This window comes from Apis cerana, linkage group LG5, assembly GCF_029169275.1.
Source record: "Apis cerana isolate GH-2021 linkage group LG5, AcerK_1.0, whole genome shotgun sequence".
Classification (NCBI taxonomy): Eukaryota; Metazoa; Arthropoda; class Insecta; order Hymenoptera; family Apidae; genus Apis; species Apis cerana.
The window spans coordinates 8,975,356-8,999,789 of NC_083856.1; the positions used below are offsets into that span (position 1 = coordinate 8,975,356).

Here is a 24,434-nt window from a genome sequence, read left to right on the forward strand (position 1 = left end):
ACGCCCCCCTTACGACACTTATGCCTTCGTGTAAATTCGTATATATTCGCCGAGAAGAAACGAAGCTTAAATTTATAATTGAGACGTCGAACCGTGCGCGAACGAAATGAGTCATATGTTTGAAAACAATATTTTGCTGAATCGAATTGTGAAATACGACAATGAGTGTATATAAACAAATGTGGTTAAACGGTTACGCGAACGAACATCGGTATAAGTGTATTTACAATCTATCTCAGTCTTCGCGGATTCGTTCGAAAGGAAACGTGTGATTCACGCCATTGTTCGCCATTATTCGCTGCCAACTTGCTGCCAATTCTACAAATTACTGGTGAGTACATATCTACGCATAATTTGATTTTGTGATTGTTGGTGATGTGATTATCATACATTATGATAAATATCGGTTTTATTGGGAATTTTTATGGATTGAATAGTACTAATTTTATAAATATATATACATATATATACATATATTTCACTTATTATATGTATATAACATATAAACGTATATTCCGTCGTTCCTTTTGTTTGTGAAAATATTTTTAAAGCAAAAATAGATATTATCATTTATCACTTAATAACGATCCTATAGATTTTATTGAAATGAATAAAAAATATATTACGATTCTATCGTATACTGTACATCAATCAATAATCACAAGATTCAATAATAGATTTAATCACGGTTTATTGCGACGCCATTACAATAACGGCATAATCGAAAAGTTAAAATTTAAAAAGAATATTGTCGAATCGTTTGCATATACAAACAATATTCATTGCTATTGATTCATTACAAATTGTTTTTCGTTTTATACGAACATAACCAAACTTATCGAATACAAATATACGATATGATTCGAATATGTTCCATAACCTGTACCGATAGTACATGATGTATACAGTTTGTTTCAAATTTTGCTTCTTTGCATATAAAAATGATATTATACTTTCGTATTTTTCTCGAGTTATGGATACATAAATTCGATCGATAAACAGCAAAGAAAATTGGTATGTCAAAACTGATCGTTAAAGAACATTGTGATAGCAGATTCTCGAAAATGATTCGTTTCTACTCGAAAGAATTTCCCATCGATCGCGTTCGTGTGGCTCGATTAATTTCGACAGGTGTCAGATCTCCGGTGTGCCAACCGACAGATATCAAAATAGTCGAAGTACGGTATGTAACGTACATATCTATCGTTGTCAGTGACGTGACATCGGCCGTTCATATCCGGCGTCAAACTGCGTGGAACACCCCAAAGGCATTGGATTGGATTCAGGATATTGAGTCCACTAATAACGCGCGCCCTCGAAAAACTCTTTGGACACTCTCTCGATTTAAATGCACGTTGAAAAAATTCATGATTTGTTATAAAATTACTAGAACGAAACCAATATACCTTTTTTTTCAATTCACATACGTGTACATAAAAGAGTTAATAGTATTATCATCGTTTAAATATATACATTTAGAAGTATTTATATCGTCATTCCCTAAAAATTAGTTCGTTCTACGATGAATCATAGTCCGTGAGAAGCGTGTGACACCCGTGCAGATCACGATGTTCCATGATTTTCCGCCGCACTGGACTTCTCTATTTCCATCCTCAATATCTCCTGCCTTGTAACATGCACTCCCGTGGTGCTTCTCTCTAATGTAAGAGAGACGTCGCACGTTGTATGGCATGCGTGCAGACGAGCTAAGCGGATTATTCCCTCTCTCTCTCTCTCTCTCTGTTCCGTATGCCTCTCTCAAAACATCTTCTTCCTTCCTCGATCGTTGTCCCCGTTCCTCCCACACACTCGTGGGAAACAAGACGGTGCGACGCGTCACACAGGACCCTTTAGTGTGCGTGTCAAATGCGTGTACAACGCCGTTCACGCATCGCCGTTGATCGCTCTCCATGCAGGCCAATTTCGCTGCTTGGCTTTGTCCGATCGGACGCTTGTCGTCGACATCGATTAAATCGCTTCCGGATACGATTCTCTGGAAACCTGAATTCGAATGTCGAGTACGTGGATCGATAAAATCGGAACACGCTTTATTTATACGTAGATTGATTTAATTGCCGGTTAAATGACGTTCCAAATTGACAAACGTGGAAAATGTTCTGTACAATGAGAAAACAGAATGATCAAATTGACGGGGCGCGGATGAAAATATGAGATCTACGAGAAGATTTTACGATCGATACGTAGTAAAAATCCTGGAATAAGAAAAAGATCGAACGATCGATAAAGCCCTGCCTGACTTTTATGGCCTGTCGTAAGATTATGCCAGCCGATAAGTAATTCATTTTACTTCATAGCTCTGTAAATGTGCAAGCGTCCTCCCCTTTCTTCCCTCTCATTGAATTTCGCCTTCCTTATCCCGTTCACGTTCACATTCAAAGGATTACATCGCGATTGGGAGCGCGGGTAGAAGTTACCGCCGGAGATAGCGCGAATCGGTAGAGTGTGTCACGATGGAAAGCACTATTCCGGCTAAGTCGATGGTTATAAGGAACATTGCGAACAGCTCGAAACGCGTCGGTTTCAGGGGAGAGCGTGAGCGTAACTTCGCGTCGTGTGTTCATGCACGAATATGAATACACTCGCATGTGGGTAGCGTATACATTAAGGTATTAACCAGGCCGCACCTAGCCATCCCGTTGTAAGACGTTTCCTTAATTAAAGCCATCGATTCGCCGACTGATTAAACTTGGCTACGGCTCGAGGAAATTCGAAGGGTTTCCGAAGGCTTTCCCTGTGTCCTTTCAGCGAAATTCAACCGTTCTCCCCTCCCCTCTCGCTGCTAATATCACCATCGACGTATATTATACGGGTATAGGAAAAGCGGCGGAGCTAAACCACGCTCGTTAAAGTTTGCTTTTTGCCCGCGAAAGAAAGGTAATGGAGGATAATGACACGCGTTTCGAAGCGAAAAGTGAAGGAGGGGAGGCGAAACAAATGACTCTCGAAGTTCGTGTCTGTCGGATACTAATTAATGCCGAAAACTGTAATAAGCAAGGCTCGTTTGCTCGGTCGAAATATCTTAATGAAACCCTCGGGACGTGGCAAGAAACTCGCTAAGTCCGAGAGAAACTTCCAGCCACTTGCTCAAGTTCAGTGGAATATTAATTTAGAGTCCCTGCAGACACACGCAGACGTTTTTAATCGCGGCCGGTATTATTATGTAGATTAGCTCGAGGTTGCAAGGAAACGATATCGCTTGCTACGAACCCTTCGAACCCATCTCCGTCCACCCGATTTTTTCAACCTCGTTTTTCTCATCGGTGAATTTTCCTTTGTTCCCTTCCGTTGTTGAGTTTTGTTTTTTTGTTTATTTTTTTTTTGTAACAAGTTTTTGGCGTGTATATTCGCTGTATACTAACGAGGGTAGAAGGATCACAGAGGTGAGAGTAGAAAACGTGTAAACGAAGAAGTTAGCTCGCTTCTGGAATGCGACGTACAGGCAATGAAAAATGGGACTAAAATATATCTTTTACTCGTGACGGATGGTAGTTGCTCGAGCGTTCCAAACTATGCTATTAGGGCGACGTCTCGCGAGGTAATAACCATGACATGGCTCTCTTTACGGTATTAGCATCAATTAATTTCATCGACAAGTTTCCTGATAATATCGATTTAGAAACTTTGCATATGCGGTAAACTTGCTCGGTTACGTAAGTACCGTAAGTACATGCCACGAGTGCTTACAGGTCTTTTGCATTCGAAATCGAAAGTTATCGAAGATTGAACATCCCTATCGCGCTATCAAACCTCAAATTTTCAACCTTGATAAAAAATTCCTGACGTATCGCGTTATTGAAAACTATATTTTAAACCAAATTTCCCCCCCCCAACCTTGTGTAGCTATGTTATTACTCTCGAGATGGTGCAAAATGTAAATTACTCGATAAACTTTGTACTAAATATAGCTCGGCTCCGCTCCGCTTGGTTGGGCAGTGTCGGTTGGAAAATTTTATTGCACTTTCGCGTTGAATTCTCTGTTTCGAACGGAACGGTGATGATCTATTCTCGATACGGTCGGTTGTGAGAGCAATCGTGCGAAGGCGGAATGAAACTGAAATTAGATATCGCGGTGCGCGCGTCTAAACGAATATCCTTTGATAAATTTGACGCAAGCGTTTAAATGGTGGCGCTAAAAGGGCAAAGATGCACCCCTTGAAATTGGATCAAAGCAATGTCTTCGTAAATTACTCAACCCGGGTAGATTTAAACGATTCTCCTCCACTTCCCCTCTCCAAGTTATAAGCAAAGACACCAATCCTGGCCACCTTATTTTCGAAGTCTGGCGCCAGGCAACGAGTCAAGGTTATATCAACAGAGAGAAGGAGGAAAGGGTTTCTCGGGATCTTTACTTACTACCGTTCGAGGATATCCGGGCTAATAGATCGGGACGTGTCCCAGGGATTTTGCGGATTAAGCCGACCAACGACGAAAGGAGGGGCGTTACGTCTGCGTCTGGCTTAACCACCGGGATAGATAACGTTGCCGAAAGATATACGGAGCCGGGATAGTTATGGGGCTCGCGTTTTATTTCAACCTCGGCTCTCCTTCGGTCTCTCACACCCTCGGCCTTGCCCCGTTCTTCTTATCATCTCTCCAAGGACGTGGATGACCATTTCCAATCCCCTTTTTCCACGGAAAGGACGCAACCTCCTTGACGATCGCCTTCGATCCCGCAATTAGAGAATTATTATTAGGGAATCGTGCCGAGTAGGAGCGAGATATCGTCCCAAGGGAAGGTACACTTGATTTCGAGGGATTGAATTTGAGGAGGAGCGTTATTTGCCGTAGTCATAATACCCGATAAAATTCCAACGGTATCACGAGTATTCAGATTGTGGAGGCGGGCGTCTCGCTTGAAATTCTAAATTCGTCATCGTCCCAGATTTCGTTTCGTCTTTGGCTCGAACGGGGATCGACCCTTAAATCGAATTGCAGGAACCCGCTCGGGCGTGATGAAAGAAGTTCGAGGTTTCTTCGTTCCGGCTCGAAGCGTTGCGAGCTTCCGCTCGAACGGTGGATAGACCGGCTTGTTATACACTGATTTACTTATGGGACAAGTACTTGGTTCGTTACCCGCCCTCCGTATTCTATAATATTATAAGGAAGTCGAACGTGTGCATGTAGCCGCACTATATACATATACATACGTATGTAGATGTATACGCACACTTCTTTTCCCGAAGTTTGCGGCGCCGGGTCCGCGAGATTTCAACCCGTATTCACCCTGTGTTAAGAGACGATGGAGGACGAAATGACGGAAGGACGGGAGGGAGCGTATCGATAAATTGAAACGTCAAATTTATTTTATCGACGACTCGTTATCGCTGCGAATTCGATATACCTTTTGCCTCTCGACGACAACCGATACGGCTTTCCCGTTCAAATCCTATTTTCTAAAGAGCGAACGATTCTTCTTATTCTCGCCTCTCCCCAATCATATTTAACGCCTCGAGATTGGGAAACGATGTAACTTCGTTCCTTCTCGATTTCCTCCCCCGCTCCTTTGCCAAAGCAGGACAAGTCCGCACGCGTATGAAACAGGGATCCTCGAAATGGGGTTAGAAGGAAAATTTTTTCCCGCCTCTCCTCCACTTTTGTCCCGCGAAATTTATCAATTTATGGTGGGAGGGGGAAAGGGATGGACGGGTGAGGAGGCAAAGTACAGCGGATATTACTCAAACGTAAATTTGAAAGCAGGCATCGGTCGGATGGCTGCTGGCGCGTCGCCAGCCTGCTTCTTATAAGTCGAAATACGTAGTACGAGCTTTTACACGGACGCGCGTGCTCGGTCAAGAGTTAACGATGTGTCAAAACTATTTTTGTTTCTCGTGTGTCCGCGATACATTTATGACGAGGCCGTACACTCGTCGTCCCTATTGCCGTCACAAAATCAAGCGACATATTACTCGAGCTATCGGTCGTGCATTTTATAAGATCTCGAATACGAAAACGAGATCTCTAGTAAAGAAGTGAGAAAGAAATCACGCGTATGTGTGTGTGTCTCGCTTTACATTTCGTAGCGGCGCGAGGTCGAGTAAACTCTCAAAGGCAATTGTTAATTAATTATTTCGTTAGACTTAACGAAATAATAATTTAATCTCAAGAGATGCTGTGGTGCAAAATATGGTAGAGAACGTAGGTGTCGTATTTCGCTCGAGGCGCTATTTAATTTATATGAAAATGCTGTGAAAAGGGTGCGGTAAATCTCTTCTCTCTGAAGAGAAAAAAAAGGAAGCGGTTGGTTTAACAGTACCCGCGTTTCCTCTGAATATGCGTAACTCGTATCGTTCCGTGAATGCAACGCGCAAGTTTTACAACCCTGTTGGGTATCGTACCCCACGTCGTTCTCGAATCACATCAAGCCAGAGAAATTTTATAAGCTTCGGTCAATTTTTCGAACGAATCTCTGCAACCCTTCTAAACTTGGACACGCAAGAAACGTCGCGTCTTACGATTCGAGAGATTCTGTTACCTGTGTAAATGTGAAAGCGTCGCGTGATGTGCCAATTGGCGGGCCGTTGATGTCCAAGAATCGAAGAGTCAGGGTGCTCGACCGATGAAAAACGCGATGGGGTGGCTCGACGCGGTCGATACAGTCGTCACAATTGAGCGCGAAGTGGCCTAGATATGGAAACGGACCAGCAAGGGAGAGAAATCGTGGAGGATCCTCGAGAATGGTATTGAAGCCGGATAGAATGCGAAGAAACAGCCGTGGTCGATTCTGTGCCAGGTGGATTTTTGCTTTGGAGCGCTCAAGTGTGGCGCAACTTTGCTAGGAGTATATAGGAACGTTCGAGAGGGAAGTAGCTAGTAGAAACGAGGTCTTCTCGAGCGTAGCTGGTAACAACCGGCGAGATTCACCACCAGACCCAGTAACATCCCGCTTAACTTTACACTCGTTGAAAAGGAAAACTGCCCAGAGCAGTTGCCACCATTTTCACTCACGATTTTAACGCGATATTCGAAGATTTTATTTGACGCGCTTCGCCGTTCCTCGCGCGATTCTATCGCGTCCAGTTTATTATTACGCGAATTATTCATCGCCCGCATTTATCATTACTTCTACGAACAACTATGAATCAAAGAAATTATATTAATCACTTTTTCATTTTATTGTTCGTGCTTCGAATTTTGTTTACGTTTCCAGATTGGTTTGAGAACAGTTTATTAATATTTCGAAGTTTGTTTGTACATATTCCAGAGTTGTTTATTGATATTTTGATATTTATTCGCCACGTTTTGGATTTGTTTTCAGCCTCGACTGTTTACTCGTGTAACGCATCGTGTACCGAGACCGATGATCGGGATCGATCGTGTTAAAGAGATCTTGCCCAAGGGAAGGGTTGAGAGTATTTACAAGTTCCGAGTTTGAAAAATTTGGCGATACGAGTACCACTAACCTCGTTTCGTTCGTCCAATCTGTCGAATTACGAAACTGTCGTAACTTCGAAACGGATATATCAGATATATCGGATATATATATATGCGAAGGGACAGGAAGATGTCGCATGTTAAATTACAGGAAATTGTTATGCGATACAGAGGATAAAGAAAAAAAAAAAAAGGAAAGAAAAGAAATGGGACGAAAGTAGTTTGTGAACTTTTAGGTAGGTTGCGTTTATATACTCTTAAGAGAGAGAAATAGGGATGGAAATTCGCAAACGTCTAACGTTGAGCTTAAGCCGGCGGCTGTACATGTACTTGTGTACATTTGCCATCCAATCTCGTTGCGCAACCCTTTGCTTGCTTACGAAATATCACAAACTCCTGGGGTTGTTAATCAAACAATAATAAGCTTCTACCCGCATGCCGCGAAGCGATATAGCGCCAACATTGCCAATCTCTCGCTGCCTTACATCGTCGTAGGAACGCGTCCTCTTCAACGATGATTCAATTACGCTCCCCTTACTTTTTCTTCTTTCCTTTTTCTTTTTCTTTTCTTTTTTTTTTTTTTTTTTTTTTAAGTTTTCCCACCGTGTTTTTCTTCGGCAGAAGTCCCGTTAACACTCTCGCTTAGGATAAGGCAACGTGTTGATAATTCGTCGTTTGTCCAATCCGTCGTTTCCACGGTGCTGGAATTGGAATGCGGGAGAGTTTAGTGCGAGGGGAAAATTAGGTTACCGAGATCCAAAGGCCACCCAAATGGAGGATAAATAAATAGCTACACGTACACGGTACGGCGGTCGCTTTGCCAAGGAGTAGCCTGGCAAAACCAATTCACCAGGCAAATTGTTTGAGGCCAATTGAGGTCAGTGTCCCTCCTTTCTGCCCGATCTCTCCCCGTATTTCGCGAGAGACTCTGCTCTAATGAAAGTAAGTGAAACAGTGCTACCGAACGTCGTGGTTCGCCTCTCTCATTCTCTTAGGAGGGAACCAGGACGCCTTTGCGTCCTGTCCCTTTGAGAAATTGGACGCGGCCTTTCTAATTACCGAGAAAGGTTCCAACTTTCTTGGACGCGCTTCCTCTTCACCCTTAAGAAATAATTTCTCTTCTCGTTAAGGTATTACAAGCTAATACTCCCGAGTGGAGTGCCGTTCGTATTCGTATTGCCACCGGTTTGGATCGGATGATGAAGATTTTTCTGCGATCGAAATTCTTCGGAACGTGAAATTTTTCTCGAGACGAATTTTCGACCAATTGGTCCAATTATCAACGGCGTCCGAACGAAACTTTTCCCTCCTGGATCGATCCATTACGTTCGAATCGTCGGTACGTTTCGAGGGCCGATCCATCGCCCCTTTTCGAGCGTATTGCCGGCGACGAAACGGCCTATAATTCAATCTTGTCAAATCCATTAACGCTGCCAGCTCCGCGGTCAGCTCCCATCGTCGCGACAGACGTGCTGAGTCAGCATGGAGGCCGTGCTTCCATCATATCCAAACTCGCGCCTCGTACGCTTCTCTTTTCCCCCATTTCTCGCCCATATTTGCAAATATGTTCGATGTAGAATTACGGATACTTACGCAGGAAAGTCAGATTTCTCCTTCTTCTTTTTCTTTTCCTTTTTTCGAGAGGAAGGAAAAATATCCGCGAAATAATTCCGTCGCGAAATAAAATTCAATTTTACATTCCGTGAGAGGCAAGCACGATTTAATTGAGCTCGCCGAGGGCTGCGCTTCTGAACACGAGTGTGTCGTTCGCCTTCTATCTAGTTGAATAATAGAGCAGCCGTAAAATCTGTTCCTCGTTTTCCGCCTTTCTTTGTGCCGTGCGCACCGTTCGCATCGTTCTTTCTTCTCGATCCGTTTAATGAAAAAGGGAGCGTTTACGCAAGTACAGTATCCGGTAATATATATATACATATAATCGTAGCTAGATCACTCGTTATTCGAACAGTTTCGCAACATTTACCAACGTTGCATTAAGATTAATTGGATAAGGAAAGCCAAGACGAGGTCTAATTGATACAACGAAGCGGTGGGCCTGCTACGCTACGTCCGTTACATTTTTGCGGCCCTCGTTATATATACTTTTTTTTTTTTTAACAGGCGGCGCGCCGCTCGTTAATTCAGTCACGATTTTTTATATTTACCGGTTGCCTGATGTCGGTCTACCGAGCCACCTGTCATAATTAGGACGAATTTATTTTAATCGAGGTGCGCAGGTTTAACTTTAAGCGACTAACGCGCGTTAGCTTTTACGAGATGCGACATTTACGGGAGATTACAGGTATCGCGGTGTCGGCTGCCTATTAGCGTGATTCACCAGGTGAAACGACAATCTCAATGGCGCGTACGTTAATACAGGGGACGAAACGGTTGACCGCGCCGTCGTTTAACGTTTAAAATGGATAATACGAATTGAATGGAAAGAGTTATTGTTATTATTATTTCCCTTTTTTTTCTTTTTCCTCGACGACCGTTTCGTCGTCGATTATCGCGTTGCCAAGGCGACTCGGCTCGGCCTCCGACTTAATCCGGTAAATCTTCAAAGGCATTTATCAAGTATACCGATGATGGCGCGCCATCGTTCACAATTAGAGCGATATGCGTTCGCTACTCGGCTAAAGGAACGTTGGATTCGCCCATTACGCGAGCTAGAGATCCACTCTAGGATCCGGCGCACGATATAAGTAGATCCATCATCATTGAGAGGAACGCAGCGGGTACACTCTACTGCCACTACCACTACGCCCATTACCGAGATTTCTTTCCACGGTGCGCTTAACAGAAACGTTCTGAAATCGTTGAAAAACGTTTACCACCTCGTTTCCTTTTCTCGTCCTCCGCACGTGTCCTTCCCCCACAGACTCGGCCTCTACCTTCGTCCGTTTCGCATTTCCAATTTCCGATTTACGTTGGTCGACGATATGACAATCGTGGAAATCCTTAATAAGCGTTTAATCGTTACGTGGAAAGTAATTAGCGGGAATTGGAACACCGGTGGTTGCATACTCTCGGAGGGCGCAAGAGCGTGCAAACGTTCGAGTCGGTCTACGACGAATCGGGGCACAGGTATATCTTTAATTCGACATAGCGTGGCACACACGGCAACGTTAAACAATGGGGTAAACAGAGAAAATTACCGCTTGCCACGAGCATCGGGGCCGCCTCACCTCTTCCCACCAGAGGTCATTTGGTATCGGTCCCCTCCACACTCTCGCCGTGCCACGGTTCGCCTCCTCCCCTCCCCGGCCTATATGCGACGAGCAACCCCCGACGGGAGCACAATGCGCTTAATGAAACTCGATATAGCTCCACCGATAACCCTATCCACCCCTAACCCGTTGGACCCGTGGCTGAAAGCTCGTCCATCGTCCCCTTTGACGGGCTGTTTCGGTGGGGCTGTCTCCGAAAAAGGCAAATTAAATCCGCAAAGTAAAATCGCGTCGAGCCGATTTGGGAGAGGAGGTGGATTTGGCGGGGAAGGGTTCGGGCGACAATGGCCTTGTTAAGGCACCCACTAATTGCGCCCAGGATCCTTAATGGATCCTTGCGAAAATTGCATCGACCTAAGCCCTAAGCTCACCGGCTCGATCCTTCCTTCTTATTCTTCCTTCTTCGACTCGGAAGAAGACCCGAAGATTCTTCCCTTCTCTATCCCCACCTCCCTCCCCGTTTGTTTTGTCTCGGCCAAGAATTGAAAGCCGACCCTCCGGCCTGTGGTTTGCGGGGGTGTCAGGAAGCCAAGAGTTGGAAATAAAGCGATCCCCATCGCGTGTCGCGAGCGGGAGAGGAAAATTACTCGTTCGTAACCAACTAAATATCTCTCCACTCTTTGGACGCGCATTTTCGTACGTTCGAAACGATCGATTTCCGACTTTTGGCGGAATTCTCCTCGTCCATTCCCATTCCTTTCTTTCTTTCTTTCTTTTTCTTTCTTTCCGTTTTATTCTCCGCGGCGCTGGGCCGAGTTTAATCGGCTGAATCCCCGTGCTCGCCGCGCGTTAAACCTCTGCCAACGGCTCGGGCTATTTTCGCAGATCAAAGACAGCGGCGGAGAGATTGATACGCGGTCCACGGGACACCACGCCCCGCAAGATTCTCGCCGGCTACGTTCGGCCGGCCGATAAATAAAGTTAGGGCTGGCGCATTCCCCGCGGAATTGTTTTGTCGTCGACGTCTCCCCGGTTGCTCGTTAACGCGGCCAACATTTTCGGCATTCTGCCTCACCTTCTCGGATCGGCTCGTCGCCGAACCAGGCGCAGCTGTTGCGGCCAGCATTCAAATTTCTCCAACCGAACGTTCCTTCTTTCCTCTCCTCCCCTGAGACGTCCACCTCGATTCGTTCCGGACGAAACTTACTTACTTTTATATCGAAACGAAATAATTGGAGGGATTAGATTTAGCAAGCGCTCTTTCTCGCGATCTCGTTTCGCGATAATTCACGTTCCAAAGTAGCTAGATATAGAATATGCGCGTGGTGGTAAAAGGTCGATCTATCCGAACGGTTGTCCGCGACTTGGAAACTACGCTCGTTTGCGAAAGATATGGGCGGATATTTGCGAAACTGGACGTTGTAAATTAAACACCGTACACCGCGTGTGCGTGTGCGCATGAATTATGGTTGTTCTCGGACACGTTGGAAAATCGAAGACGAAGGCGAAATGGAGTGGCGGAGCCGATAGGATATCGGGGACGCGTGGCGTCTCGGTTCAGTGGCGCGCACTCGACACGTTCCGTCGACTCGAAAATATATGTCCCCGCGGAGATCAGAAGCCGCCATTCGTTCTCCCGAGCGGCGCTAAAATTAAGCGACATTCCCGAGGCCCGGCCCACTCGGGCCGAGGGCAGAAAACGACAGAGAATTCGCGGTGGAAATGAGCCACCTCAAAAGAAACGGCGATGGATGCTACGCATTCTCGGATCGACGGCCATCAATCACCGGCCCAACTCCTTTGGACTTTCTTTCTCTCTCCCCGATCCCATCCAAACCGCCCGCTCCTCCTCCTCCTCCTCCCCTTTTTAAAAAGGGGATCCCTTTTTGTTCGAAGCGTTTTGCGAAGCGAACTCCTCCCGTTTTCGAGACAATGGAACCTTGCTCCTCCTTCGGGACGAGGGAAGTTTCGAGATTGATTCGTCATTTCTGGAAATTCGAGAAGAGACGCGAGAAACGCACGTCGAATAATCTAGTCGCGTTTCCATTGTCGAGCAATTGCTTTTTCATAAGAAAAAAAAAAAAAGGAAAAACGAGGAAAGAAGAGAAAAGAAGGAAACGATCGTAGATTAACCCGGTGTTCGTAACGTGAGATTGGAAAAGTTTCCTTCGCGAGTTTATGAAAGGAGAAGCGGTCAAAGGAGAAAGAAAACATAATGGAGAGTGGTACGCTAGTGGTGTACGTGTGCGATCCCTTTTATTCGTACTTTTAATAAAGCTACATCTCGTATCCGACAACACGGTGCCGTGAAAATAGCGGGATGCTTTTTGTATATATCGATTGCCCCCGAGAGGTATCGAGGTATCTCTATCGATATCATCGGGAAAATATAAAGAGTAACCTCCTCCAACTTTTAACAAGCCAAACGTAATAGTCGGTGTTTCCAACTTTGCGATGCTTCGCCTCGAGTTCGGCCAAAGAATCGGCCGGTGTCGGAAGAGTCGGTTTCGATCGATCGTTTCCTTTACTTCCTCGCGGCTCGATACCGCGTCGAGCAAAACCTTTCTTTCTGATCCAGCGCGCAATCGTCTCGGCGATTTCGCCGCGTTGGAGCATCGCTAACGATAAATCGAGGAACCCCGCCCCTGCAGGGAAGATAAATTTCTTGAAGAACGTAAATTTCCAAAACCTTTAATTCCAACTCCCAACGTCTCTTTACCGTTTAATTCGCTCTCGAGTCGTATTCGCTCGGGATCAACGTTGCGAAGATTATAAGAGGAGTAACGATAGATAACGAGATAAAGAGGAATATATGGTAAGGAAGAAACGTAAACGCTCTGTTGTTGTTCGACCCATTTAATTCCCCTCCCCGCTTTTACGAGTACACGCAAGTAGCAGGATCCATTACGATCGAGAGAGAAAGGGACACGTACTCGGCCGTACGTGGATCGCGTTTATCCCCGCGCGTATATCCTAGGCGTATTATCGAGGGATCGGGGAGGGTTTCGTTCCGCAAAGGAAATTCGACGGTAAATTTCAAAGGAAGCCGTTTCAATTAGCCAGGTAGCGGGGAGAATTTGGGTCGCAATTTGGATCGTCGCCGGTGATGACGCGGCGTGGAAACGCGAAAGCGATGGTAATAAGTAATTTGTCATTCACGGCCACGCGGGCCGCTGTCGAAACGGGAATTTCCGCGCTATTGTTATAATTACCTTCGAACCTTGGACAATCGGGCAGTGTTTCGAGCCCGGATTCCCTTTAAAAGATGGATGCCGAACCGCGTTGCCCGTTCCAGTTGCGATCGTTTGATATTTTCGGCCCGATCCAACGTTACAATACCGCGTTTACCAGTTTTCATTTTGTTAGGGAGGGGCGGGCGTAACGAGATTTTCAAATAGTCTAAACGTTTCGTTTGATCCACCGGTTGATCCGCAACATTACAAATGGAGGGAATTCTGTTTGCCCGCGTTGTATAAACCACGCGCGCGGCACCCGGTAACCGGCCCGAATTATAACTAACGACTCGTTTGCCCGTGTGTACGAAAAACATTGGACCGATGAAATCGGGTAAACGGATTTCGCGTTTCGCCCCGGCGAGCGTTTCAATAATCGAGTTTTAAATACCGCATAATATCGGCTCCCCGTATCGTTTCGTTGTAATCCCGTTCGCCGTTTATTTTTATTCCCTTTTATTCCTTCTATTTTTCCCCCCCTCGATATTACGTATCCGCGCACCACCACCCTCGCATTTTTCTCTCCCCTTTCTTTTTTCTTCCTTTCTTTCTCCCCTCCCCCTTCTTTCTCTCGTTTTTCTTTTTCTCTCGTCTCGTTTTGTTTCCTCCAAACTTGTTTACATTGACGGGGAAAAAGTCGAACGAACATTAAGCCGGAGCGGAGCGGAAAAATTGGAAATTCGCGTGGTATGTGTGGAGCGACAAGTGAATGGGGAAACGAGTGGAAAACGTTGCGATTTCAATTTTCCGACCGGTTAATCAATCCGGCCCTCCCCTCGTTCGGAAACAGTACGCACGTCATCGCGTACCGAGACAGAGAACGATCAAAATTTCGGTTAACCGATGTTGGAACAGCCTCGAAAAATCGTTGACAGATCGTTTTCGCATCCTGGATCTCCGCGGATCCGAGATCGTCATTAGCTCTCTTCCACCCTGTCGCGGAAGGGAGAAGGAAGGGAAGACGATTTCTGCGACGTTTGCTCCCAAATCGTGGACACAAAGGGCTCCTCTTCTTCGACGGAAGAAGCGAAAACAAGCGGAGAGGGATTAAGGCGAAAGTCGATTGCGGCGTTCCAATTAATTTGTTTAACTTGGCTAACGCCCTTTCAAACTGGAACTTGAATCAGTCCGTCCGAAAGGAGATTAGAGATCTCTACCCGATCGAGCGGAGATTAAGTCTTTTCGACGTGACTTCCCTTTTTTCACCCTCTCCCACTCTCTCTCTCTCGTTCTAACACTTTCACCCGCGAAAGAAAAGCGACGGGGGAGGGGTTGAGGGTTTAGCGCGGCGCCGCGTCGATGGAAGGAAACGAGAAATTTTCCAGTAATCTTTGGACGAGTGGAGATCGAGTCAAGACGGGCTGAATGGCCGTCGGAGATCGGGTCGAGTCGTTGAAGATTCTCCCGGATTTGATCTCTTCCCGAAAGGAAAGTCGAGTTTCTTGACCGAGCGTTAGAAAGAGGAGGAGGAGGAGGAGGAGGCAGAGTAAGAAGTCGCGTAGGGGTGAGGAAACGAAAGAAGAAGTGAAGGAGGGAGGGAGGACGAAGGCGTGCCATTGTCACGTGGATTTCCAATTAAAGGGGTTCGGAGACTAGGTGGTGGGTCGACGAGAGAAGGATCGGATCAGAAATCCATTGCGTCTTCTTCTTCTTCTTCTTCTTCTCTAGACGGAGTTTTCTTCCATCTTTCCTTTCCTCCACGGAAATATCGAGGAGTCGATTCGTCGTCCTCGAGTCTCCTTCGATCCTTCGGTCAGCGGGGGGAGCTCAGCACGGCGTGAGCTGCGAATGGGTATAATGGCACCGATGGCGCGTTTAGTTTTATAATTGAATCCAGTTGTTGCCGGTGATGGGCAACCGATTGCTTTCGTTTGGTAAACACTAACTTTTAATTATTTCCTCCCTCGGTCGAAGAGTCGAGGAGGGGGGAGAGGTGGTGAGAAGCGGAGCCACGTGGTGGCGGGGAGATTGATTCGGCTAAACAGGCCGTAACAGTGGAATAAACGGTGCCGGCCCGGCCAAACTAGAACAGATACAAAGAGGGAAAAGAGTGGCGGCGTGAGTTGTGAGCTCGTGTGAGCGTGCGTCGACTCGCGCGCCATTGTACGCGCCATGTGGAGAGACAGAAAAAGAAGGGCGAGCACGGCGAGCGAGGAAGATGGAGAGCGGGGAAAAACAATGCGCACAGTCAGCCTAACTGCGCAAACATTGTCGATCGATGATTGCTTCGATTCATCCCGAGTTTTTTCCCATCCCGGGATTGACCGGTCGAGCGTGGCGAAATAAAAAGAGTAGGAAAATAGGGAAAGAGAGGGGGGGAAAGAGAAGAAAAGGAAGAATCGTGTACAAAGGGTGAATTAATGCAACCGAGTTGGGTCCGGCGAAATAAAACAGCGGTTTTGCGGTATGTAATACAGCGCTTCTGTTTTCCCTCCCGGTTCCTCGATCGCTTTGATGTCGCCCTACGCTATCGCTACTTGTAACCGTGCCTCTACTTCTACTACCTTTCCGCCGGATGGAAGGAGAGGAGAAAAAAGAAAGAAAGGAAGAAAAAAGAAGATTTCGAAACGCGGTCGAAAAGCTCTCCAATCCAACGGATTTCCGCCTGTTAGGCCGGAAATATTTCTTCGGTTTCACGGGAATTCGAGGCTCGCACGGTGGATAAAATTCCTCGACGAGCGTGGATATCGCGTCTATCTATCGTGGAAATTTGAAACGAAGCCAGAAGACGCGCGTACGTTGATCCCGGATGCGCGTAAACGCGTGGAGAACACTTTCGTCGCGTCGTTAATTTAATCGAACGGTCGAACTGGCGACGATTTTCTGTATAAAATTTTCTTTCTTCCGGCTACATTTCCAGCCGTTTTCCACATTTTTTTAGCGAAGCTAATTCGTAATGCGAATCTCGAGACTGAGAATTAAAGTTAAAGTTTAAACGATAGTTTTTTCGCGATTAGATTGAAGAACGAAAATGTCCATCCCAGAGTTTCCGCAATGCAGGGCGCGATTATAAACGCCACGTTACTCGCGATTCCCCTAATTTCCAGGACGATAAACCTCCCGTTTATTGGCACGCGTGCATAGACGCTTGCATGCACGTACACCGGGTGACGCGAGAGCCAACCGGGTCAGCGTTATTTTTAATTCTTTCCTCGTTAACGGTATGGTTCGCTCCGTTTTACGCTCGTATACGCGTATACAACGAACCGTCACCGAAATCGAGCTCTCGCCCCGACGATTATCGCTGCGATGGGAACAGTTGAACGGCTGAACTTTGGGAAAACCGAATTTCACGCGTGCCATCTCCGTAACCGAAAACACGACGAAAAGATGTTGATGTTGAAAACGGTAAATAAAATGTACGGATTTACCCGAACGAATATTATATATATTTAATTATAATTATGCGTGTTTAAATTTCAGTGAACTTTAAATTCCCCAACGAAAGAATTGTTTGCGACTGAACGAAACGAAAGGAAACCGCGCGTTTCTCTCGATCCAAGTGCTGCAACGCTGCTCCTTGGTCGCCCTTGCGTGCAAGGTTGTACGCGACGACCGAACAAATGGAACGTTTACGAGAGGAAAAGAAAGATGTAGGAGATAGGAAGCATAGTCGTCGTATGACGATTAACGAGGCAACCGTTTAGCATAGATAATCACTCCTGGGAACGAGAAGCGTAGGCATTGAATGGCATTCGAGCTCTCCGCATCCGCGATCCCCGATGCAATTATCAATCGAGAGTCCGCTATGCATTAACATAATCAGATCAGCCAGCCGTTCGAAACCCGTACGCTCCCCGTACACAGAGCCCCCCTTCCCTCCTTTCCCCCTTCAGTCGGAGCGTCATCATCAGCGTCGACATCAAAACCAACATGGCTCCGCCATCCACGAGGCGCGACATGCATGCAACAATGCAATTATTCCTGAGTGCAGCTGCGAAAGACCGCCTAAAACCGCGCGCGGGTTATCGGACAATTATCTTGATTACCAGATACGATCGATGATAACCCGCCGCCCCTTGTCGTCGGTTTCCTCTCCCAGTTTTCGTTGCTCTCCGTAAGATTAAAACCGGCGGAGGGGATGAACGGATCGAGCGTTGGACGAATCGCGCGTATCGAGGCGCGTTGTTAACTTTGTGCGTCTTCATCTTCGATGAGTGGGAAGCTTGGTAAGTAAGTTTCAGTCGAAACGTTGGTCCAGCTCCACGGGATTAAGGGATAGATAGATGATCGATGGCCACGCACGTCCTCCGCGACCATCGCGTTTACCAGCGATCCAGGAAATAATGGATCCTCCTCGCTTTGATCTGCAGCGTTTGGAACGGTTTTGCGGCGGTTGAAAGAAGAAGCGTTCCCTCTCCAATCCGCGATCTCGTTAATCATTGGTCTTTTTTTTCCTTTTCGATAAAATTTTTAGTAGCATGACTCGATATTTCTCGATTATAGAGCACGTTGAGGGAGGAGCGATGGAAAGGTTACCGTGTTATTGTTATTATTTGAAAACGTTACTTTCGCGAGCAAATGGTTCCGTCTCGCGCCCTCCTTCGGCGAATAAATTTAAAATAGAACGTTATTAGGAACCTAAAACCGGCGTGGAACGCGGCCGGCGTTAATGAGTCGGCTAATTAAGCTTCGTTAAGCGAAGAAATTCTTCGAGTGGCGCGACCGATACTTTAATGGTTTCCACTTCCCGTGACTAATTAGTATCACGTAAAAACCGTTTTCGTTTGCCCGAGGAGAGAGTAACCCGAGTTCGACAGGTTGGACTACTCGTCTCGAGCAGTCTCCTTTATTAATTCGAAATTCGTGTTTCAAAACGACCGCGCAATCCTCTTAATCGATGCGTGAACGTCGATGCTTATACCGTTGAAACGAATATTTTTATCGTATTCTTTCTCTCTCTTTCCTGGAACTCGCCAATTGTTGCTCTCGAGTGCCTCGTCGATGAAGCAATTTTCGAATGTATATATACATACGCGTGCACGTTCTGGGTCAGAAGTCGTTCCTCTTTGACGCGAAAAAAGGAAAAACGAGTATAACTGCAAAACGTCACGAGCAATTCTTATTTGTTGCCACACCGATATTTCCATTCTTTCGCGAAAGGAAAGATCCGCGAGGGAATCGCATGCTCTCGAGATCGGAATCCTCGACTCGGTTTCCCTCGGTTAATTGGAACGGGTCTAATTCTTCTTCGCGTGATGAACCGTGGGTGGGAATTCTCGGCAGGATGCCACCTCGATGTTGGAGATATTAACCGCGACGGTTAACGAGGGAAAGCTGGGTGAGATTGCGAAAATGGGGCGACACTCCGTGATTTCGAGCTTCCGCGCTTCCGTGTCCAATATTCCACCGTTTCTCTCCACGTTTCCGTGGGCCGAGGAGTGTCGACGCGTCGCGAGCCGTGTCCTGGATTAATCCGGTTGCACGAGGATTCGCGAGAGAGTTCGTTGAACGAAGAAATGCGTTGTCTCTAGGGCCGGACACTTTGCACGGCAACGTGTAATCTCGCGTCTTCGAATTTGCTGGGTGTAAATCGTGAAAACGGACGTTTCTGTATCGCTTTAGAACGATCCGCTTCAGGGCGAATGCGTTGGATGCATGACGATGCGTGTAGGATACGTTAGCCGGTTACCGGTTACATTCTCGAAGGAGAGGGCATTCGATGCGAGGGGATAGGACAACAGCTGCGTCCGTTGCTCAAAGCAGGAGGAGGCTCCTCCATAGGTCTTCCTCGTGGCGATCCAGTGAGGCGACCTTCGATAGCTGATCCCGTGAATCGTGGAATAAACCGATACCCTGAGAACCGGCACGATGAAACCATATCCATACGTGTTTAGCGTGAGCACAGTTTGCCACTAAATGCTAATGCCTCGTGAACTCTGAATTACGAGGGGTAACTTCTCTCTGTGAACTCGTGGGGTCTGGCTGTAAATGTATGCCTGGAGCTCTTGGCTTGGCCGATGATACGTTGCCACTCCACTCGTGGACAGGGACTACAGTTCCTCGTACGTTAGCGGGCTCTAATTGCGCGGCCCTCTTACGCGCGGCTTAGAGTTCGTTAAATTCATCTTCTCCGCTTAACGCGGGGATAATCTTCTGAAAGCGTGAGTCATTGGCCAGCAAGCGCGTACGTGCGATACGTGTATGCGCGGAACAAAGGGCTCGCATGCGATGATCGATGCGATTTAATCGCTGATTCAACGAATGCGTTGAAACGCGTTGAATAAGTAACGTAAATTGGGGGAAAATTGATAAATTTTTAACCAACACTGGCGAAATTTTAAATATTGATGACGAACGTTGATAAATTTGTTCGTACTCGCTTTAAATATTCTACGGTATCATTATGTCTTTTAACATTTCAACGTGAAAATTTATAATACATATGTATACACTATTGTCCTCATTTTTCGATATGTTAATCAACTGGCATTATTATTCCTGCATAACGTAGCCCGGTAAACCAATTAATTTAACGATGTCATTAAAAATAATTAATTATTATAATCCGCGCTTTTATTCGCTTATTCAAATTCTAATTAAAAAGCAACACCTTAATTATCGCGAACTAAAAATCTATTCGCAAATTCATAACGCGTAATTCGATATTATTCTTCAAAGATCGCGCGTCGCGATAATCTTGCGAATCGTCGAAAATTGTGCAATTATTTCCTTCGAAGGAAAAAAGAGAGAGAGAGAGAGAGAGAAAAGATTTTTGGTTTCGAAAGGGATGGAGGAACCGCGCAGGAAGGAGAAACGCGAATATTCGCAACTGTGCGTAATTGTTATTTCAATAAACTCGGTCGTACAGTTTAACTGCGCGCATCGTCGCACAGTGAACGCGGCCCGCGCTTCCAACCAACTTCCGCTATGGCTGTGCCGCGCGCACGTGGCTCTCGCACGCACGCTTTTCCGACCGCGATCCGATGCGTGGCCGCATTATCATAACGCGAGCATTCGCGATCATCGTGGCGAGAGGGAAACGCGCGTCGATCTGTGACCGAAACAGCGGAACAGGGTTGAAAAAGACGATTATCCCGCTGCTCGTAACGGGAAATGAAGTTGGATGGGTTGTATCTCTGAAACGAATCGGTTTATTTAAATAGTGGGACTCGAAAAGGGAAGCAAATATTGTCGAGATGTTTGGATGAAATGCGAAGAAGATTTATTCCACGGGTTTATATCTATGCTCTGGAAAGTAACTTTGAAGTAATTCTCTAGAGTGGTGTTTTTGCTCTCAAGAAACTGAAGCAGAATTAAAAAGAAATAGACGCGTAACCATGATTGAGAATAAGTCGATCAGTTGTATTGATTATCTCAATTTCTCAGAACTATTGTTTGGATCCTTAATTAAGGGAAAAAAGATTCGTTTGCCGATTTCTCTTTCTGTTGAATCTTCGAGCGGCTTTAACTCTTTTCGAGAATTACTAGGTTGACCACAAAGGGAGGGGAAATTGGAAAAGATCGAGCTTTTTGAAAGCTAACCCTCGCGACTTAACACGGCTCGAATCGCAAAAAGTCGCGGCCTTTTACCGCCGAGATTTTAATATTTGAACCCGCGGCTCTGGATACTGGGAACTCTGCACAAAAAAGTGTTAGCGTTAAGAATCACGAGAGAGGTCCATCGTTTAATTATTCATTCGGGTTTAAATCAAGCTTACCGTCGGATAAACCGATTCTGCTTACCTTTACAACCGAATCGACTTTACGTTCTATCCACCTCTAAACTTCTCTCGCCTTAACCTCGATTAATTATCTAGCTGGTGACGATTCCGAAATTCGTGAGAAAAATTAATAACGATTTCGCGGAATAATTTTGACGAAGGAACGTATCCACGTCGCGATTTCTTTTTTCTTTTTTTTTACTCGCTCGTTTACTCAATTACGCGATTACAAAGTGTAACCAACCGAACGCAATGGGACAGTGACCGTGTTGGATGTTGAGGGCAGGTCTGTACTCACGCCCAACCTTCGTCAACCGGCTAATGCGGATCCGAATTTGATTTTCCGTGTAGCTGGACCAGTAATGCGGATACGTAGCCGTTAAACCAGAAGTGTTGGCGTTCTATATACCAGCCGCTGACGGCCCAACCTTCCATACCTAACGTAATTAAAATGTGCATTACCGAGGCCGCTGCATTATGCGGGAGAGAGTCGAACCCGCTCGGTGCGCGCCTCTTTCACCGCCGGTTGCATCACCCTTTATTGCGAAAGACGGTCGATAATTTTCGTTAACCTTTGCACACCGAAACAGGATACAATATCTTTCCTCGCGAAGATCGAATACATATATACCGTGTATACACAGATTTAAACCGGTAGGAACGTTAATATGATATTAAATCTAACGATCTTCTCCGGTTTTTCATCCCCTAACAGGGGGAAAGTCGGGTGAAAGAGAGAGTTCTCTCGAATATCTCGTGCTAGTCTTTCATCCTTCCGTTAAATATCCTTCTCGCGAGATTCGAGAGACGCGTAACGGTGTGCAAGACGTGGCTAATGTTTCGTTAAAAGGAGGCTTATTGATTAAGACTCAATGGCGCAAACGCTTTTAACGAGAACAAACGGGTGAATACGGTACGCGCTGTGCATATATATATATATACACGCGATAAACCGTGTCTTTATTATATTCGCAAGTTGTGCGATGGCTGATAAGCACCGGAGTTCGGTTACTTACTACTTGCGTGAGGTAGACTTCCATTCGAGAGACTCGCAACTCGGCTTATCGTTGCAAACGCGTGGTGACGCTTCTCGAAAACGTGCCAGGCGTATCATTATTATCTGCGCAACATTGTTGCTGGAAATTTAATCGAGTAGACGCGTCTCCATTTCTCTCACTCTTGTTTTCCTTGACGAGAAGGAAAAATCGAACGAACGCATCGCGTTGTATTTAAATGCTCGTCGAGGAGCGAGAGAGAGAAAAGGAAACGAGAGAATTTCTCTGCGAAAGATCAAGCGTAATTGCTTGGACCATGAAACTACCATGGGAGGTCCCGTGAATTTTCTATCGAATGTCCTCTCTTTCGTGCTCGAAACGGTTTCCGTTCGAATAACAAGAGCTCGTTCTAACAGAGAGGAGGATGGCCGTGCATTCTCTCGCTCCTCCTCGCTTTTCCTCCCTTTCCCCTTACCCATTTCCATTCCTCCTCTCTTTCGAGTTTTTAAGTCAACTTTGCACCAACTTGCATGCCCCGTGGACGTCTCTTGTCCTCCTTTCTCCCCGCTCGCTCGTTCGGTGTGTGTCGGTCGAGCTTCCTCCTCGAGTATCCGTGTCCCGGGGATACGGATTCCTCCCGGCGCGAAGAAAGGGGCGAGTTGTTTTCATTTAAAAGTACCTGGCCATTCCCCCATCTTTCCGCTCTCTTTCTCCCGCGTTTTCCTTTGCCACCATCGCCATTTTCGCGGCCACCAAGATTCGTTCGCGCGTCGCGTTCGTGGTAATAATTTCCACCTGCCTTTTGTATTCGCGAGCCGACCACGTTCCAGATACCCAAATTCTCGTAGCCTTTCCTTCTCGTTCTTTCTCGTTTAATCGTAGGTGGGAAGAGGCGAACACGCGCGCGTTGTTTGCGCCACGTTCATTTAGAAATTCCGCCTTCGGGGTTGAATTAGAGATGCGACTTTTTTTCTTTTTTCCTCTCTCTCTTCGTTCTCCTCCCCCTTCTCGCTCTCCCGAGGTTCGTAGTGAGTAGTTTCGAGGAAATTTTCGTTTCATCGGCTCGGTAAATTTTTTCGCCCCGCCCCGCCTCGGGCGGACGTACTCGAACGTACGCGGGGCGCATAAAATTTCCTCGACCATTCGACAAGGATTTAAAAGTTGAAACGGGTTGGAAATTTATGGGGCGTTTTGCCCTCTTTCATCTCTAATGGCGAACGCGCAGCGTACACAATGGCCACACGCGTGCGTGCACAAGAAAAGACCGTGTACGTGGCAGGTCATTCGAGGAAACTTTCTCGAAAGCTCCACTTCCCCCGTCGTTCTCGCGCCATCTAACGGGACTTTAAGTACCTCCCTTCTCGCGGGGAAGGGGAAAAAGTTTCGCGGCGTCGGATTTTTCGCGCAAGTAACGTCACCTGTTCCCGAGAATGGACCAACTTCTCCTCCTCTCTCCATTCGACGCTCCGAAACACCGACAGAACCTTCCTCTCCTCTGCCATCTCCACGAATTTCCTCCTCTTCCTTCAACGCTTCGAGTTGAAATACGTCATCGTCGTGATAAGCGAATCCTCGATTATATCATTGATCTCGAAGGAGGTGGTCGATTTTCTTTCTCTTCCTTTTTCTCCGCGACGCGAAACGGGAACAGAGCGATCGACCGTTAGGAGATTGGAGCACGCGAAGAAAGAGAGTTGAGATTTAAAGAAAGAGTTTACGCTTCCGATACGCTTTGGCCGGGTTTTTTCGCTTCGCGACCGGAGGCGCGTTATATACCGTCTTTGTCGGGAAGTAGTTGGGAAGGGAGGGAGAAAAAGAGGGGAAACGAAGAAAAAAAGGGAGGAAAAACCCGCTTCTTCTCTTCCTTGCAGCTACGAAACAATTACACCGGTCGAACGAGAGCATGGAATCCGCACGGTTCTTTCTTTCTTTCCTTCCTTCCTTCTTTCTTCCTTTCTTCTGGAAGCTTTCAATTAGTGGGTT

The 24,434-nt window shown here is 46.3% G+C and overlaps 1 protein-coding gene and 1 long non-coding RNA gene across 3 annotated transcripts in view; one reads left to right on the plus strand and one right to left on the minus strand.

The window, feature by feature from the left end:
- The window catches only part of LOC107994315 (uncharacterized), a 210,543-nt gene that overhangs the window by 156,785 nt on the left and 29,324 nt on the right, over positions 1-24,434 (minus strand). The gene's annotated exons all lie outside the window — the stretch shown is intronic.
- LOC133666094 (uncharacterized) overlaps positions 78-24,434 on the plus strand; it is a 118,083-nt gene continuing 93,726 nt past the window's right edge. Inside the window, exon 1 of the long non-coding RNA XR_009829710.1 lies at positions 78-331. This is a non-coding gene — a long non-coding RNA (uncharacterized LOC133666094). The remainder of the gene's footprint in view (positions 332-24,434) is intronic.